At 43.9% G+C, this 18,270-nt stretch overlaps 1 protein-coding gene and 1 long non-coding RNA gene across 51 annotated transcripts in view; one reads left to right on the top strand and one right to left on the bottom strand.

Moving 5' to 3' along the window:
• The window catches only part of NFIA (nuclear factor I A), a 352,158-nt gene that overhangs the window by 177,827 nt on the left and 156,061 nt on the right, over positions 1-18,270 (top strand). The window lies entirely within an intron of this gene.
• The window catches only part of LOC308199252, a 44,723-nt gene continuing 27,283 nt past the window's right edge, over positions 831-18,270 (bottom strand). Inside the window, exon 2 of the long non-coding RNA XR_013954551.1 lies at positions 831-18,270. This exon is cut by the window's right edge and continues 20,713 nt beyond it. This is a non-coding gene — a long non-coding RNA (uncharacterized lncRNA).

Genomic DNA, 18,270 nt, shown 5'->3' with positions numbered 1-18,270 from the left:
ACACCAAGTTTCTACTTTCTTTTGTTAAAAATGGTGGCTGAGCGGGGAAGGGGCACCCCCGTCTGTATCCTCCTGGCAGGAACGTCTGCAGGGTGAGCCTCACCTTTGTCTGTCCGGCACGGCCGTCAGCACGCGGAGCCTGGGAGCAGCCACACACAAGCTGCCTCTCGCTCCTCCAGATGTGAGGGCCATAGGTCGGGACGGGAGGAATTGCAGGGAAGGGGAAGATGAATCATAAAGGAGTTGGGGGAGAAGCGCAGGATGTTGTCCGGGGAGGAATGAAGACATGCGATACAAATCCACAGGAAACGAGGCTTTGTTTGCTCTGATGGTTGTGGAACAACTTGTCTTTCCGAGAAGAAGAGGAGGGACAGAGTAGGGGAAAGAATCTAAGATGGCTTTTGTTGATTAAATATTTTCTTATATATTTTTTTCCACGTCTTTGTAGTGCGCAGGATTTACATTCCCTTTCTGAGCTATCTTCCAGTAAGGTATGCAAACGTAGCACTGAAGTATCTGGCCCATAGTTTGTAGAAACCAGGATAACTCGATGGTAGACATCAGTTGTCCATATCTGAACTTCTTTGCAAACTGTGTGGTTTGGGAGAGTTGGTTTAAACACCACATTGCTCCTGTCCCCAGGGGGAATTTGGAGTGTTCGCCTTCTAAACAGAAACACAGCTTGTGTGATTGATCTCCTAAATCTCAGCAAGTTACCTAAAGGGTGTATTATGAATCTTGTAGGAATTAGCTTCCTAATTTCCTTTGGAGTGGGGTGGGGAAAGATCTTTTGGAAGCCAAGGATGGTGAAGTGCTGTGGTGCTGCAAGGTCTGGGACCACATGCAGCTCTCACTTCCAAGCCTGACTCTCTCCATCACACAAACAAAATCAGTATCCCTGCTCCAGAGAGGAACCCAAAAGCACTTGGACTGGAGGTAAGATTTTGGACAGGAACATGTAGGGAATTAACTCCCAGTTCCTACTTGGTATTGCACGTTTGTGTTTCTAGAGCAGGCACCCCCAGTGGCATTTTCTGTTTTTTATTTTAAGTGTTGGAGCTATAACATACAGCCCTCAGTCTTAGTTCTCATGTTGTCACCCTATCTGCAGAATTGATGAGGTACGTGAAAGAAAAAAAAGAAAAAAAAACAAGAAAAGAAAAAAAAGAACTTTTCTAATGCGCCATGCACAACCACCTGCAAAAGGAAAAGAAGATATTTGGATCTCATTTTTCCAGGCAGTCACATTTTTCCAAGACAATGCCAAAAGCGTGCTTTCAGTTCTCTTCCAGTGACCGATTGCTCGTGGGTAGTATGCCAGTGTAGAGAGATGCTATTTATGTAGCAGAGCTCATTACTGTTTTTTATTTAGCGTATATTTGTACCAGCTATTGAGTTAGATTCCTGGCTAGCGTAAAACAGCACAGCTCTGTTGGCTTCTGTGATTTCCATAGTTCAGAGTCTGGCATATTTTTATTTTCAATGTATGTTGACTGTCCAACCTATTAAAACCCTTGCTCCTAAACCTACACTGTTGTTAAATACACTGTTTTTTGCAGTCCTGCTCTGGTTAGCAGTGGACGAAATTAAGTAGCTGTTGCGATGACTTTTCTTCCACTTTCTAAAGTCAGCTCTAATTTGATACATACAATAAATACACAATTTAAAGGCCTCGGGTGAAGTTAGATGTGGAGGCTATGCCTAGTGGAGAGATCAGTGTTTACATTTTGCCTTTGACCTGCTCAGGGATTTGGGGACTTGCCTGTGTCTCAGTTTCCTCTTCCATGAAATGGCAATAATGCCGCTCGGAGCAGCGGTGTGAAGATTAATTAGTCAGTGAATGTCAAACCATGGATTTTGTACAGCCTAGAGTTACTGTTTCAAAAACTTTCTTTTCTGGGTTAAAAGGAAACAAGCCTAAGGATTATTGAAGTCTTAAGCAATATTGTTGGATGTTTTTTCAGTGACGCAAATACAGATATCGTTTTTAAAAAGTTCGAAATGGACATCGATAGTAAATAAAATTGCTGGCCAGTAACCGGCAGCGGTAAAAACAAATTTGATTAAGCATTAACTGTGGAGAAACCTTCTTAGAGACAAGTACACCGTCACTCCTGCTATATTGTTTGTCCACGTCTCCAATGTCTGTATAGACTCACCACCAAGGAGCGTGCTGCCAGGTGGGTCCCTCTGGTATCCAGCATTCGGGTGCTGCGCAATCAGAATGGGCTCGGGCAGGGTTTTGTTCCTCACGTCCCAGAGCAGGGCACTTGAGAACACGCAAGTCCTGCTGCAGTGTTCCCACCTGCACTGCAAGCACCCGCTGGCTCAGTGTTGGACGCCGATGATGACGCCCTGGCAAATGCCACTCAAGCGCCAGTGTCCTTCGGTGGGTTGTTGGTGGCCATGGAGAAAGGTTCTCGGGAGCAGTAAATGGAGAGTAGCTGTGGCTTTCAGTCTCAGCCATAAGCAGTGGGACAGCCTGAAACTGGTTTGAGGGCTCACTTCCTTATGATTAACGTCCAGAAGCGATGTATAAATAATATCCATTGTCCTGCTTAAGCTCACAAAATCTTGTAAACCTGAGGGAAAAGCCACCCCACCCTCAAGCTCGCCCCCGGGGACTTGTTCCTTGCACGTCCACAGCGATAGGTGAAAAATCACGTTATTTGCGCCGTCTGCTTGCATGGGACAATAGCACTTGCAGTCCTGGCATCAGAATTGCGTAACTGATCTCTGAAATTCCTACCTTTTTGCAGGCTTTAGGCTTATCTCCTCTGTTTATTTCAACCACGATATTTGTCCTTTCATTCTTACCGGATTGTTTTCTTTAATTTAATGAGATTTATTCTCCAGGTTTGAAAGGGAAATCCTCCTTTAGTTTTCTCAGAGTTAGGTGTTTAGTCAAAACGAGTCACATGGGTGTGTTTTTCATCGATGGAGAGGGACGGATGCAGCTGTAGAGGTTTCCAACCTATGCCGGGAGCTGTGTTTGGGAGAGGAAGGCTGTTTGTCTGCTCTCTGTCCACCGGTGTCCTGGGAAAGCTTGGGTAACTGACTCTGACAAAGGGCCTGACTCGTATAGGTAAAGTGAGGTCAGGGACACCAGCACACATCATAAAGGAGGCAGAGCTGTCGGACCTATCGTGCGTGCAGTTTGTGATACGAAGGAGTTAAGTTTCCTAACCTGACACAGGGGTAGCACCCTGTTATTTGCTTGAAAAGATTTTTGTGTCTGTGTCTTTCTAATCCAGTGTGTTTTAAATTCACTGCAAATAATTCTTTCAGCTGTTTCCTAGACATCCTGTCACGCAAATGGATAAAACAATATAGCCAGCTCAGTGGAAAAAACAATAAATTATACAATAAAAATGTATACAGTGTACTCTTTGTGCTAGGGCCTGATTTGTCACTGTGTTACTCCAGTTTTACACCAGCAGAACTTGGGAATTCGCACGGCACAATAGCGGAGTGAGAGAGTCGTGCATCAGGCCTGCAGCAGCAGGGTATGCTGGAGTTCTAGAAATGATTAAGAACAAAATATCCGTGAAATCATGCATATGAAGTTCATTACTTAGTAGGAACGGTGACTTTGGTAATGTTAACATTTATGAAAATATTTCGGCTTAGAATGTTTTCATATGCGTGTTTAAAAACTGGAATTCCACCGTTTGCACAGGAATGCAATTAACATCATAAATCAAACTGCACTATTAAAAAATGTACTAAAAACTTGTGGAATTAAGAAACGGTCTGATTTTTAATCAATAAGCCAGGGTTAAATTTACTGTCCAGGCAGATATAGTACTACTTCCACAAGCTACCATGCAGGCAACGAATTCGAGCGCTCCCACTTCTGCTGTGGGGCACTTGCCCCTGTCCCATGGTTAGCTTTGGTATTGAGACTCCTAAACGCAGGCCTGGGGGCCTGGGCACCTGGTGGAGCTTGAAGTAGAGGATAATAAAGTAAATAAGAGGAAATGACGACAATTTTATGACAGCAAAGTGCAGGTGAAGTGCGAGGATGAGGTGGGAACACGGAAGTTGGCTGTCTCCCCACGTGGTAGCGGTTTGACTCGGAGCAGGGAGGTGTGCGAAGGGCCGTGTCAGGCTCTGGTGGCACATCACGGTTTATGAAACCCAAGAACAGAGCGCACAATGCAGGGTTTTAATACCTCTTTGTCCCCGTTCTGGTTTCATTTCCTCCCAGCTTACTTGGCCATCACCCTACGCACACAACCCCTTTCCCACATGATGTGCCTATGAAGAAGGGTGAATTACGTGTGAGGACAGACGAGTAGGCCACGCAGCTGGCATCGCGGCGTCCCGGGGAGGCGTTCTGCAGCCTGTGCTGGGCACCTCTGTGGCAGTGGGAGAGGTGACTTTCTGGCCGAGCTGCGGCCCGCTCAGTGCAGAATTGGCCCACGGGGCTCTGGGCCGTGCTAATTACGGAGGTGAATATGAGTTGTGCAACCTCTGTGCCAGGCTCGGGTCTCCGAATACCAAATGCGTTTCATAGAAACCCTGGAGCAGCCACCGAGCCTCGGGTGCCAATCTGCTCGCGTTGAAGCGCCGATGTGCCGCGAGGAGTGGGGGATTGGTGGCCCGGCGCCAGACCTGGGCTGCCAGAAGAGCTCAGAAGTTTCCTGATCCTGCTCCCCACCTCCCGTCTCCGAGGGGAGCTGCCGCCTCTTTCCCATGACAGCTTTGTCACCCGTCCAAAACGCAGGCATTTGTCAGGATGTTCTCTCCTTTCCTGTGATGGAAGAGGCTCCATTTCTGCCTTGCGGCAGGGAAGGAGTTGGGCTTTCGTGGCCTTTGCGTGCACAGACCCCAACCAGGCACCTCATGTCGGCCGTAGGCGAGGGTCATTTTAGGGGACAGGCAGCAGAATATCCACACGGGATGGCGGTGTGTTCGTGCACAGACTCCTGGATGTGGCTGGGCATTTTCTCTCAGACACATGCCGTGCTGGTGTCCTGCAGGAGTGCCTGTGCGAGCTGCCTCCATCCCCAGCCGCTGGCTCTCCGGGAGCCGATGCGTTTTTCAAATACCCACTCCATTGCCTTGCCATGGCACAGGACAACTCGCAGTATTTTCTCAGTCAGCGGTTATTCCCCAAACCCCAACTGCACATTTCCTCAGTTCCACATTCGCATTTTAATGTCAGCCCACCTGGACTCACACAGGATAAACGAGACGTGTAAGCCTGCAATAATATAAATCCAAAATAACAAAGAAGAAAATGGTTTAATATTCAGACCAAAGATCCTAGAAATGTGTTTAATGATAATCTGAGCACCTGAGTGGGTATCCCTTGCTCCCGCCAGGACCAAATAACAGCCCAAGTGCACAGTGCACAGTTGGGCCCTCGTTTACTAAATTACACAGCTCTCACTAATGTTACCAGGTCAGTGGGTGAGGCAGCTGTGGGTTAGGACACTACAAATCTGACAAGAATTAATGTATTAGTAATTCTTTTTAAGCCCGTAATGTATCCACGGCTTCCAGGGGGAGGTATTTTCAGATAAGAAATGTGCAAGTCAGTTGTCGTATTAAACTGGCTCTCATTAATGGGAGCCTTTTTTTGCCGTCGTTTCCAATTGCATTAGCAACAAATTCTGCTCTTCTGGAGATTAATGGCCTGAGCATAACCTGTGGCGGAAGCGTGGCCCTGTGGCAGAGGCAGTGGCCGGGGACGCCACCAAGCTGCCTTGCATGGGGAGGGCGCCAGGACTCAGGTGTGTGACATGGCACCGGAGGGCACGAGTGGGCTTCGGGCGTGCGGGAAGCCCCACTCGCTGCTCACAGGGTCAGAGGCTTCCTGAGAGCCTGATCCTGGATGTGCGTGCCTCAGTTTCCCTCCCTGCAAAGTGGTAGTCAGTTGTATCACCAGTTTCCTGCAGGACAGTCTTGGGGAGTTACATTAATTTCCGCAGTGAGTTGTCCAGATCTGATGCTGGTTATACTGGTAAGAATGTGTGTGCGCGTGCATATAACTGACATACACCCTCCACTTCCATTGTTCAGATCTGAAAATTGCTCTGGCAAAATCCCTCTGGCAAAATTGCATTTCACACAGCCATTTGGGAATGGTTCTCCAGCTCTAAACTGACCACTGTCCCAGGACTTACAGACCCCTCTGGGCACACGGCAGTAGCACGGAGACTCCTTCGAGATTTTAAATTGTTCACTGGCTGCACAGATATTCATGGTTTAAATCAACGTGCTTCAGCTGACTGATGAATATTGTCTCCCGAAAAAGCCATTGAATACCAAGTATACTTTTAAAACAGGATATAGAAAAATATCTGTATGCAGGCAGTCCCATAATTTTGTTGTAAACAAATTTGTTCTCCTACAGCTCACCTATGCTGTAAGTCAAAGTGCTGTCATATGCAAGGTGTCTAGGCTAAGATGTGTTTGCAAACTCTTATTTCAGCCTGCAGAAGGGCTTCTTAGGTGTCCCCAGATGGTATTCTTACAAATCCCTCTTCAATTAAGTGATTTTTTTGCAGCAGCAACTTGTTAGTATGGCTCACTTAGCTGTCCCTTGCGTTCAGAGTTCCTGTCTGTTTCCGGAGGTCCCCTCATTTCTACCCTGTCTGTCACAATGCTGTTTTCTTGCATATGCTGAATAATCAAATTTTTATTTTGTCCCTGAAAGATCATTAAACTAAGAACCGTCACTAGAAATGTATATTTAGAAGAACAGGGGAAGTGCCAACGGAAAAATGTGTCCGTGCAACACATTCTTCATTGTGTTTAAGTACAATAATGCCCCGTCTTCTTCATATAGATACAATGCTTTTGTTAACATTGGGTTTTTATTAAGTTACTGCTTTTATTCGTACTATAGCAGTATGCAGACACGGGGAATGGGACTGCAACCAATTCTTGGGCTCCCCCACAGTTGTCTGAAGGAGCCTTCAAGCGAGGCAAAGTGGCTTTTGCCTGGATTTTGTCCCCTTTCTCCCGCAGAGCTGGTGTAAGAGGGCAGCAACCTGCCTGAGAAGCAGCTGGGTGACTTCAGCTGCACCACACACCTGAGGGGGCGGCCAGGTTTGCTTGTAGAAGTGGGTTGTGCGCGTCGCTCCTTGGGCAGCAGTTCAGCCAAGGCACGGTTGGCTTCGTCCATCTTCTGGGGGCGGTGTGGGTACGGTGGGAGGTGTGGGCAGCAGGAGCTCAGGGTGCTCAGGAGCTCACTTCCTACCTCCAGAAGTGTGTGCAGGGTGGGGATGTGCTTGTGTGGGTGCCATGAGTGGATTCCTATGCCCCAGGGATGCCTGGTGAATGCAGCTGGGCTCCACTGGGGCAGAAGGGAGCGGCGAAGACGGGGCCTTTCAGCACATAAAGACGGCAGGCTGGATGTGGGTTGGGTTTCCAGCACAGAGACTTGCCCTGGTTCTGCGCCCGGGTGTCCAGTGCAGCCTGCCTGGGAAGAGGCTGTCCCTCCACGGGTGAAACGAAATGTTGTCACGCTTTTATCTGTGTGCAAATTAAATGAGTTAATACGGTATTAAAAAAAAGCTTGTGTTTACATTGTTGTCCTCCTCTAGGGTAACAATCTACAAATTGATCTAAAAAGATTATATTTGCTTCAGGGGAAAAAGAAATTGTATTAAGCCACAATCGCACTAATTATTGACCGGGGGGAGCTGAGCTCTGGGTATCACCGAGATTATAATAATTACATGGAGCTGTTTTTTTAAAAGCACTGTCCTACGTGGCTCTGAGTATTGAATTAAAGTGAAAGTTTTATAATAGACTTCATCTCAGCTGCTCGTTAAAAGGTCTGGGTGAAGAACAAACAATAAACTGAGAAGTAATAAAAGATAAAAAAGATAAATCCAAAGAAAGTGAAGTAAGCATAATCTTTCAAGTTATCATTTAATCCAAACCGTGTCTACAGCAGAAACTTTGGTTCAAGTACCAACAGTATGTATTACTTCTAAATTTGTCATTTTGTGTACAGCATTTGTGTACTGGCAAAAGGCTTAGTGTTAAAGGCATTTCTGTCAAAACAACCCGTTGCTTTGGGGGACCTAGTATGAACTTTATTGGCAAAAGCATTTTTTATTTGTATAAGGTACAGTTACAGTAGAGGAGTTTGCCAGCATAGCTGTACGAGGAATTTCTTTGCCAGGCTGACCGAGCCCAAAGACTTTTTCAAAGTAATTGCTTGTACGTAGGGTTTGCTTTGCTCTTATTAACAGCACAGCTCCTTGTGTTTGTGGAGAGCGCTGGGCGCTGAGGGCAATTGTTGTACTTTACCCGTGGAAGGCCAGCGATGCCAAAGACGTGGGTCTGATCCTTCCCTCCTACTTTGCTGGATGTCGGGTAGCACAGCCGAGCACTGCCCGCGGTGCCAGGGCGGCCGAGCCGCGCGCGGTGCTTTGCTGCTGGAACGGCTCCCATCCGAAAGCGTCAGCCAGCCTTGCGCTGCGGTGCTGCAAGGAACGTGCACTAGAGAAATGAGAAATAAGCAAGATTTGGGAAAAAAAAAAAAAAAAGCTTTAAAAATGGTGTTTTACTATAATCTTGGTAGTTTCAGGTTATAGGCAGGACAGGGATTATGCATAGAGGCAGCATGCCTCCCTAAACCGCCTGGTTTAATGGGTACACAAACACAATGAAAATACATCTATATATCTCACTTTAGCCATTAAAACTTTGACAACTATTGCACTTTTTAATGTGGAACAGTGTCACACATCCATCGCATTCAAACACGCAAGCAGTGTTTTCACCGATATGGTTAAGTAACCCAATACTTTCTATAGCTGAAAGATCAGTCGAACAAAGTATCCATCTAATTAAATCTAATCAGTCAGTGCACAAGCTTACATTGTGGTCATCGCCTTGGTATGTACGGGAGTTTTTGAAGCAGTGAAGCAAGGGGCATGAGATTGAATAAGTGTTAGATGATGAAAGGCAAGGGTTAAAAACTTTCAAACTACAGTGTTAACATTTCTTCCCTGTCATCAGCTATCTGATATTTTGGTATTTCAGGGCGGGGGGGGGGGGGGGGGGGGGAGAAAAGGAAAGAAAAGAAAGAACAAACTAAGTATGCATGGCATCTAGATCCTGGGTACAATGAAGCAAATGCTCAGTAAGCTGCACAGTGACTAAGTCAGTCTATATGCAAAGTTAGTTACATCCGAGTGTTTATAGTAGAGGTTGCCATGCCTCTGCAATAGCACTGTTTTAATGATGGAAATTAACACTTCTGTAACTTTTCAGACCTCTGGCCCGAGTGTCTCAGGCAGGAAGGTGGTCTCGTGCAAGACAGAATTTTATGGAAGGTCAAAGCTTTGTTAGGAGCTTCTGCACGCAGAGCTGCATCTCTTTATGAATAATAAATACCGCTAATTTCATCCATTAAACCCAGCTAAGCCCTCCTCACAGCAGAATAGCAAGAGGCCCTTCCTAATAATCCTAATTTTGGGGGGAGGATTTTGAGACTGCTTCTAAAAACCCACCTAAAGCCTCAACAGCATGAGGACCGTCCGAGCCAGGAGCGAATTTTTGCTCTTACGTAAGTGGGCAAAGCGGGGCGTCGGGGCAGACTTTGGCCGTAAACTTGTTGCTCATATGAACTCTGGTGATACGGCCAAAACAAACCTAAATAATATTCAAGGGGCTGGGGCAGGTTCGCGGTGCAAACTGATGCGGGTCCACGGAGATAAACAGAGCCCTGCCGGTGATCTGTGCTGTGGGGCGGCTCGGCCCCACGTCACGTCTCCCACTGAAAGCCCCGCGAGGCTCAGCCCCGTCGCCTCCCTGCAAATCTGCTTTGTTAGCTCCTTCCTTCTCGTCCCGGCATGAAGTGAGCCGGGGCAGCGTGATGCAGAGGGCTGTGCAGGAGATGTTGCAAGGCTGCTTTTTGCTTCACGTCATAAGCGCTGTTTGCTGTTTTGCCTCTCCGGGTCATCCTGCTCCAGAGAAGGTAAATAGAAACACCAGACTAATCCCGTTCCACGGGTCCAAAATGAATGGTGTATGTTTAATCCCGTCTCTATGATTCTACCTGTGCTGGAGAATATTTTCCTTACTGCTGGGTAAGCCCAGATGTACACCATCTGCTTGTCTTATGATCTTTGACATGATTGAGAGGCCACCAAAAATACCCAGTGATTGCATAGTTTTCAACTGACTGGTATAAAAGGAGAAGATGTTAATAATCAAGCAAATAATATTTGCTATTTCGAGGCCTCCTGAAATTCTTGTAACATATATTTTGAAAGTAGATGCTAAACATTGCGTGTGCTGAAGCCTTTGCATACATCTCTTCCCTTAGCCATATGTTTGAATACACACAGTTTCAGATGAAATATTGCAGAGTCTATTTTAGGTGTGTTTGAAAAACTCAATAGCCTCAGATTCGCTGCCATAGCCTGCTCTTGAAAGCCGTCTCATTCCTGACTTTCTGTGGAGTCGCAGGGTCTCGAAACCAAGTATCTGCAACACAGTTTATACCTCTGGGGTAGAAGTAAAAATATCCTTCTCTGTGCACTTTTGAGCGAAATACTTCATCCATTACCGCTTGGAGAGAGCTTGCCTCTGCAAGGCTCGAGCGCCTGTTGCCAGTGCAGAGATCAATGGGAGCCCGAGTCCCGCAGCATCTTGCCAGAGCACCGCTCCAGATGTCCGATAAAACTCCACGGGGCTCGTACTTTGAAAATAGCGTGGGCTATGTGAATCGCTGTTGCAGTAATAAAATTGCACCTACTCCAGATCTTGTCTTCTCTGTCCAATTAAAAGAGCATGTTTTCTGCTTATGGTTTTTAAAAGTTGGCTGGCCAGCTGGGTTTCATTCCTTTCTCTTTTTTTTTTCTCCTTTTTATTTTGATTTTTTTCCCCCCCCTTTTTTTTTTAATATATAACATTTGAATAGATGTTCGGTGCCGTTCTCTTTGATAGTTCATATGCTGCTTTATGAGCATGGCAAAAACAAAAAAGGTCAGTTAAAGGTTAGGAAAGACAGTTATCAGGCCTCTGTAAGTGAGGTATTTTTAAGGCTCTGCTAATTGGCAGCACAGTTAAAGCATCATTCATAAAATAGTGTGCATTAAAATGACCATATCCATTTTTAAGTGTATGTAGATTATTCCTTTGCCAAAGGGATTAACTCTACCTTCTCATCACTGCCTTTAGACCGGGGTGTTTTTCCATGGGAGAGAATAATTTTGGGCATTTTGCCTACAGTATCCAGGCTTATACCCCTCGCTATTTAGCTGTTACAGCTGGGAAAATCTGGGACTGAAAATGTAGCCATATAATATGGCAACAGCCAGAACAATAAGACAGGCAAATCTTTTAAATCTGTACTTTATAAAACATCTGTTAAAGAATATTAAGTCAGAAGTTCTGTTCACATATTTGCTGTGTTTCGCTTATTAAACTTGAACATTGCAGCTTGCCTTATTTTTCTTAATAGAATTACTGATCGAGCTTAGTAGAAAGATTTTTTTTTTTTAAATCCTCATTCTTTTAACCTTCTCCGAAGCCTCTCGAGTAATGACCCGCACAAACTGGCCTGAAACCTCAGCAGCTTTTACAAGGGCTGCTGGTTATATTCACCTGGTTTGGAGGGAACCCTAACAGATTTTTCTGCTGATCTGTTTGCCCGTGTGCTGAAATGCAGCCATAAAACGCACTCGGTTGGTGTACAGCCTGCATTTCAGCCTGCAGGTCTTTTTCTTTTGTCTTCCAACCGTCTCTCGTTCTGGGTCGACAAATTCTGGTTTTCCTGGCAACTTCGGTGTCCAAATCAACATCTCGAACCTAAATTAAAACAACTGCACGGCTTGACTCGCAGGAATTATGAAACGGAGAGGAGGCAGTCCAAATGTAATCCAAATCATTCCAAATGTTTACAGTATGTTTGGCCAAACCTTGAGAAACGTGTACTCCAAGGCCTTTCCTCCAGGTAGGTTCCTTAACAACTCCAGTGGTAACAAGAATCCTGACCGTACGTGCTGTGGTTAGGAAACCAGAGCCACTCTTGGTTTCCAGCTGAGTCTGGTCGTAGTGAGGGAGGTGGGAAAGCCCTTACAATTGCACCTGCAGTGGGTGTGAGTGAGGCTTGCCCCGGTGCCGTACACTGGAAAATAATTCTGCAGTTATGGGACTCCAGGACCAGCCTGGCTCCGTGACCCAAGTGCTGGCATGCTGTGCCGATGGATACCGTACAAATTCTTTCGATAGATAGAAAAAAAAATGAAGTGATTATCTGAAAAAAGCCTGTCGTTAATTTTTCTAGCACTAATTTGTAATAATGACTAGACTGTCAGTTGAAATAAAGGCTTCGAGTATATAAGATACACTTACATCCTGTGTACTGCCACAGCTTTTCCTGTAAGCTGATGGCTTACAAACATCTTTTAGTTGTATTACTGTGGAACAGTATTCTAGATTTGATCAGTATGCCCACTCATATATTCATATTCTAAATACATATATTTAACATAAGAATTTTACCATATTTTATTCTGCATGAGGACTACATCTTTTTCTTACCTGGGCACGCTGAAGGGTGACTAGTTTTCTATCCTGATGCATTTATACTCAGTAACAGCATATATAGACTTTACTAGATGCTTTACTAGTTTACTGTGGCAGTGTGGTATTTAGACCACTGTTTAAGTGAAGTTTGCCAGTACAGTTAAAAGAAATTAGAGACACCATCATTGCTAAATCACTTTACCATTCAAAGAAGAACTGTAAACATATGCATTCATTTAATTATAATAGTACCAATTATAAGAGAAATTGTAATGCTGAGAGTAGTAGCTTTTATGTGATCATAATAATGGCATATATTTATCTTGGTTTGGCAAGTTAGGTCTTTCTTTAATAGTTGGCTTTGCTTAAATAGAATGTGGTTTGTTAAAACCCACACTAACCCCCACACCCTTCCATTTGTTATTGCCCAAATAATGAACAATAATCATGTGGTATAAATGATTAATGTATACATGGCTTAGCAAGTATCTTTGAGGTTTAGAAAGTGTTTTTATTTTCATTCTTGTGCTGGACTAAGCTATAGCACAATTACATGTTATTCTTTGGTATTGGATAGAAAATCTCTTTGCTTCACTAGAAGTGATACGAACTCGGAGACCGAGTCTGCTCCCTTTGAAGTTGATAGGAATTTCACCGCCAGCTTCCACAGAAGCAAGCCCATTGTTCATAAAGCCGTTTGCTTTGTGTGTGTTATCTGTTAATCGCAATTTAATGTCAAAGTCAAAATAGCCCACTTATAAAAGCCACAGTCCCGTCTTTGGATTTTTATTTTTTTTTGCGATTAATATTTTGTACACTAGGAAAACACCACAAAGGAATATGTAAGAAGTCTTCTGATTGTACTCACAAGCTAAAATAACCTCACTCCGTGTGCACTGTAATGCTTTTACCACGCGTTTGTGGATTCGGGCACTTTCAGACCGGAGTTTAACAAGTTCTGTATCTCTCTTCTGTTTACTTCTGATTTCCTTGGATCCTAATCAGTCCCAGCGATGATAAAAAAAAAAAAAAAACAACAAACTCTTCCCTTTCAAGATTAATTTTTAACGTGTCAGCTATACAAGACTATTTTCAACAAGATTACACCAAACAAATGAAGGGTGCTTTATCTCGTGTGACACAGCGAGCGGCACGGTGTTGTCACCGCGCCACAGACAATGCCGTCCATTTATAAAAGAATTCAAAGAGTTAAAAAATGCATTACTTGAAACTTGATATAAAACCTGTGGCCAAAGCGGGCTATGGGCTGGAGCACTTGATTATTCTTTTATCAATAAATAAGAGTGGCATACAGTTAATTTCAGCACTGTAATTGAGCGGTGCATTCTGGGAAGCTGAAAAGCACTGTAAGATGAGGAAATGTTTTAGAGACTAATCATGAGAAGAAAGGAGCCTTTCATAGCCCTTATGATGCTGTTGTCAGAGCTAAAGGCAGATAATGATTCAGTAATAATGGCACATTGTGAATATTTAAGCTGAAAAGATTGGGACAAAATGAGCAGACATTGTTGGTTTGCTAAACCGAACAGTTGGTCCTTGGGCTCCCAAACTATCTCAACTCAAATTTTGGGCTCAGAAGTTTCAAAATTAAAAAAGAAAGCTATTTTCAGGACACTCGCACGGCTGAGGGGCTCTGTGTGCAGCCCGCACGGGGCCTCTTCATTTACTTTTTTTAATCTGAAATTGATAGTTGAGATTTTTTTTTCCTGACTCTGTGAACTGACAAAGTATAATATGCTGCAGACTGTGTAAATCTTCTTCCATTTAGGTGCCAGAAGAAAGCACTTCTAAAGAAAATCAGTTTTAGTAATGACCTAAAATATTAAATATAAAATGGAGAGTGTCATATTGCAAATAAGTAGACTCATTTGCATTTTGTCTCCAGGGCATTGGTAGCGCTATAAAGAGACATGCAGCTGAATTTATGTACATTGTCTTTTTTCCTCATTACTACATTCTGGATCTGTTAGTTGTCTTTCTTTAAACATCTGTTAAATGCAGTTTCATGAAGCCGTACGTTCCCATATGTTTGGGAACGTTATCAAAGCGCAGAGCTTTTGGCCTCCTTTACAACCTTTTGTCTCGGAGAAAAAGGTGGATGAGCTCTGGGGCCGGATTCTGCTCCAGCCAACGGCCAGCAGCGCTGTTGGGCTCAGTAGGAGCCAGATAAGTTTTCTAAAAATGCAAAGACCAGCAGTGGTAGGGACAAAGAATATTTCAGTCCTGGACCTCCGTACGTAGACTTTAAAAGTTTGTGTTTTTTTTTTTTTCTTAAATATTTTAAAGGAAAAGTGCAAAATTAAAAAAAAGAAAAAAACCTGCTGAAGCTCTTAGGGCAAGTTTTACTCTCCATAATGTTCTTCCTTTTTAAATCTCAGAGAATTCACTAAGTTTGCCTGCGTGAGGACGGGCAGGGGAAGCTGTCTCATTCACTTTTACAGGCACAGTAAGCACTAATTTATTATTATCTTTACAGTGACATAAACTATTCCAGCTCTTGTATTTCTTTTATAGAAACACTTCTCATGTGCACTTTCACACAAAGGAGAAGAAGAAACAAAATCCTGCATCTATACATCTGTTCTTCCTTGAGGAAAAGCAATTACTTCTAATAAACAGCTTCAAAACTTTAATCAAAATACAGTTAGAAAAAGTTTATCTTTTGTGCAGAATTCTTTTTAAAAACATGCTTAGTCTTTATGGTAAACAGTCGTTTTTATCCTCATGCTTTAAATCTGCTTATTTATTTAGCCAGACAATATTTTTAACTTTTTTTCAAGTCACTATTTTTATTCAAAAGTTCCTTTCAGAGTCATTTATATATGAAAAAAAAAATAATAATAATCGCAGGACGAGGTCTTTCTCCGGGGAAAATGAACATTTCTGCACCGGTCCACAGGCGCTGCAGTTGTCTGTAATAAAAAGAGAAACCCAGTTTCTCCATGGTTTCCAGGGCCCCAATCCTGCATACTTACGCACTTACTTCACTCAACTACTGGAAATGAGATCACCCGCAGCACTCGCGTGTGCCGCTGCAGGGCAGGGCAGGGCGGCTGCCGCACGGCTGCTCCCACCACCGAGCCAGCGCCGCCAGCGCTGCCCTGGTCCCCCGTGCCCTTGGCCAGGTGGACGAAGCCCGGAGCAGCATGGGCAAGGCTTTCCTTCTGGTTTGTACGGTGTTGCCCCCTTCCCTTTCCCCTTGACTTCTCGGTTTGCTGCAATTCCCCAGGTAAATTTTGGTCTGAAGCACTGATTTTATTCGGCTTACTTGGGTTACGTCTAAGGGCCGGTAACTCTACTCTTCTCCTAAAGGCTTTCTTTCATTTGCCTTGCAAAACTCGGCAGTCTCCCTGCATCTTGCACATACGTACTGGGCAGGCATTCACCGCGTGGTGTGGAAATGCATCCTTGGATTTCAGCCCCCTCAGCACCAGCAGTAGCGGGATCCAGGGGCTTGGTTTGTCCGTATAACGAGGTCTGAATTATTAAATGAAGCAGTACTACTAAAGTCAGTAAAGGTCTGGCCCACAGATCCTTTGCCAAATGCAGTCAGACCTGTATGCAGAGTTTCAATATCCCTGGCGTTTGGGTTTCTTTTGATCTTTCTTACCAAGATAAAAAAGAACAGATTAGTGTTGGTCCATCTGAAAATTTGGGAGCCGCGTTGCAGCTCCAGTACAAACTGCAGTAGCACATACAACCCCTACTCACAGCACGCTGCGGCAGGGACGTCAAGGCTCAAATTTCCCCATTGCTGCCATCTTGGAGCCTCCAGTTCACTCCATCAAGAGAAATTTATAATTGTCCAGTCTCCGGCAACTAAGCCTGCGCAGGACAAACAACAATTCCCCGTTTGTTTGTTCCACACTCTCTCTTCCTCCATCCAGGCCATCTGAGTTGCCTGAGAGCGCTTCACGTGTTGCCCTTGGATGAGGACAGCTCTGCCTGGAGCATGTCCAACTTGGCGTGGAGACGTTCTCATAAAGCTCCAAATGATGCTCTTTGCCAGTGAGGAGGGAGATGAGGAAGGTGAAGGAAAAGATGGCGCCAAGGTCATCGTGTTTCGGCCTATGAGCAACTTGTTTTTGCAGAAAGACACATTTCTCTCCCAATTTTACTCTTGAACGCCGCTCTTAACAATGGTGATGATAATTTCATCAGTGTCACTGATACTTGATATTTCTCATTTACATTGCATGTTTCATCTTCAAGGCTCTTGAAGTAATGAGCTAATCCTCACAACATCCCTGTAAATATTATTCCCCCCTTAAAGAAACTGAAGCAAGGAAGTTAAGTAAATAATGTACGCTATTTATATTATGATGGCTTATAGGGGTTCTGGTGAAGGTCAGGTCCTCCTTGTATGTAGACATTATATAAATAAGAATCTATATAAGTAAATTACTCCCTGACCTGATGATTTCATAATTCAAACATACAAAACAAGCAAAGAATAGAGGAAAGGGAGCTCTATCAAAAACCCAAAATGACAAGGAGATTAAATGATTAAGCAGAGGGAATGTCTGCAGACTTTGGCTGAAGTCAGATCCAAATCCATATATGCTGGGTATATTTATCCTTTCAGAGATGAGGACCGTAAAGCTGAGATTATTAGAAGTTGCTTTTACTAGCAGGTGACACACTTGCCTTTAAATGTTAACAAGACCTTGATTTTAATTAAAACATATTAATATCAAGGTTTATATTCATTAGGAATGCAGAATTACCTGCGGGAGACACAGTAACAGTAACTCAGTTTTAGCTGTTAAACAGCTTTTTGAAAAGTTTTTAGCTTTCTCTTTTTGGACTTTTAAATTTTTTTTTTATTTTTTTTTTCCTGCTGAAGAACTGTAGTTAAGAGTCAATTAAAGTGAAACTAAGGTTATTGTCTTAATTTCGCTCACAGCATTCCCATACTTCAGTGCCCTGTTCTTGAAACAGAAAGGGTTTTTAGAGGAATGAGGGTGAGCAAGCACATTTTTTCTAGAACGGAGGAGAATTATTTCTTGGTTCTCATTAACTGAGGCTTCAGTTCAGCAAAACACTTAAGCATTTACTGAGCTTTCAACAGGAGTCCCATTGCTTTTAATTTAGAAGAATTTACCTTTGTCACAACCTCTGCTTGGAGTCAGTGGCGTGTAAGCACCGGCTTAGAGTTCGGCATGTGTTAATTGTTTAAATATGTTTAGCCCTTTCCCCAAAGCTGTTGTGAATGTTTAATGCAGTATTTACACTAGCCTTAGCACAAGGACTTGTGCTGTAGGATTGATGCTTAAACATATACTTGCTCTGGAGTATGTGTCAAGTGCTTCACTTAAATTTTCTGCATTTTTACATTTCTACTGGGACTTGACTGTAAGTTTGTGAGAGAAAGCACTTTTCAAAATAAAATGTCATTTAACGTGTAATAAAGGCAACTCTCTGCCTAAAGCTTAGAGTAACTGGGAGAAACCCTGAACATCTGCCGTGGCTTCTGTGTGGTGGCAGCAGCACAGGACACTGCTAACGTGCATCTCAAGTGCCCGACTTTTCAGTGCAAACGCAAGTTATGGTGTGCTAAGAGCTCAATGCTGCGATGAGTACTTCCCTCTCAAAAGGACAATGTGCTGAAAAAGTAGCATGTTTGGTACTTCAGGAGTTAACAAAAGTAAGGGCAGATCTGCTTAGAAAAAGACCAGAGGGGAGGGGGCCACTTTTTTGTGAGAATACGCTAAAAAATACAATTTGTTTATTTAATATAGC

The sequence above is a fragment of the Anser brachyrhynchus genome (assembly GCF_964034855.1).
Source record: "Anser brachyrhynchus genome assembly, chromosome: 8".
Classification (NCBI taxonomy): domain Eukaryota; kingdom Metazoa; phylum Chordata; class Aves; order Anseriformes; family Anatidae; genus Anser; species Anser brachyrhynchus.
This window is presented reverse-complemented; position numbering and strand designations above follow the sequence as displayed.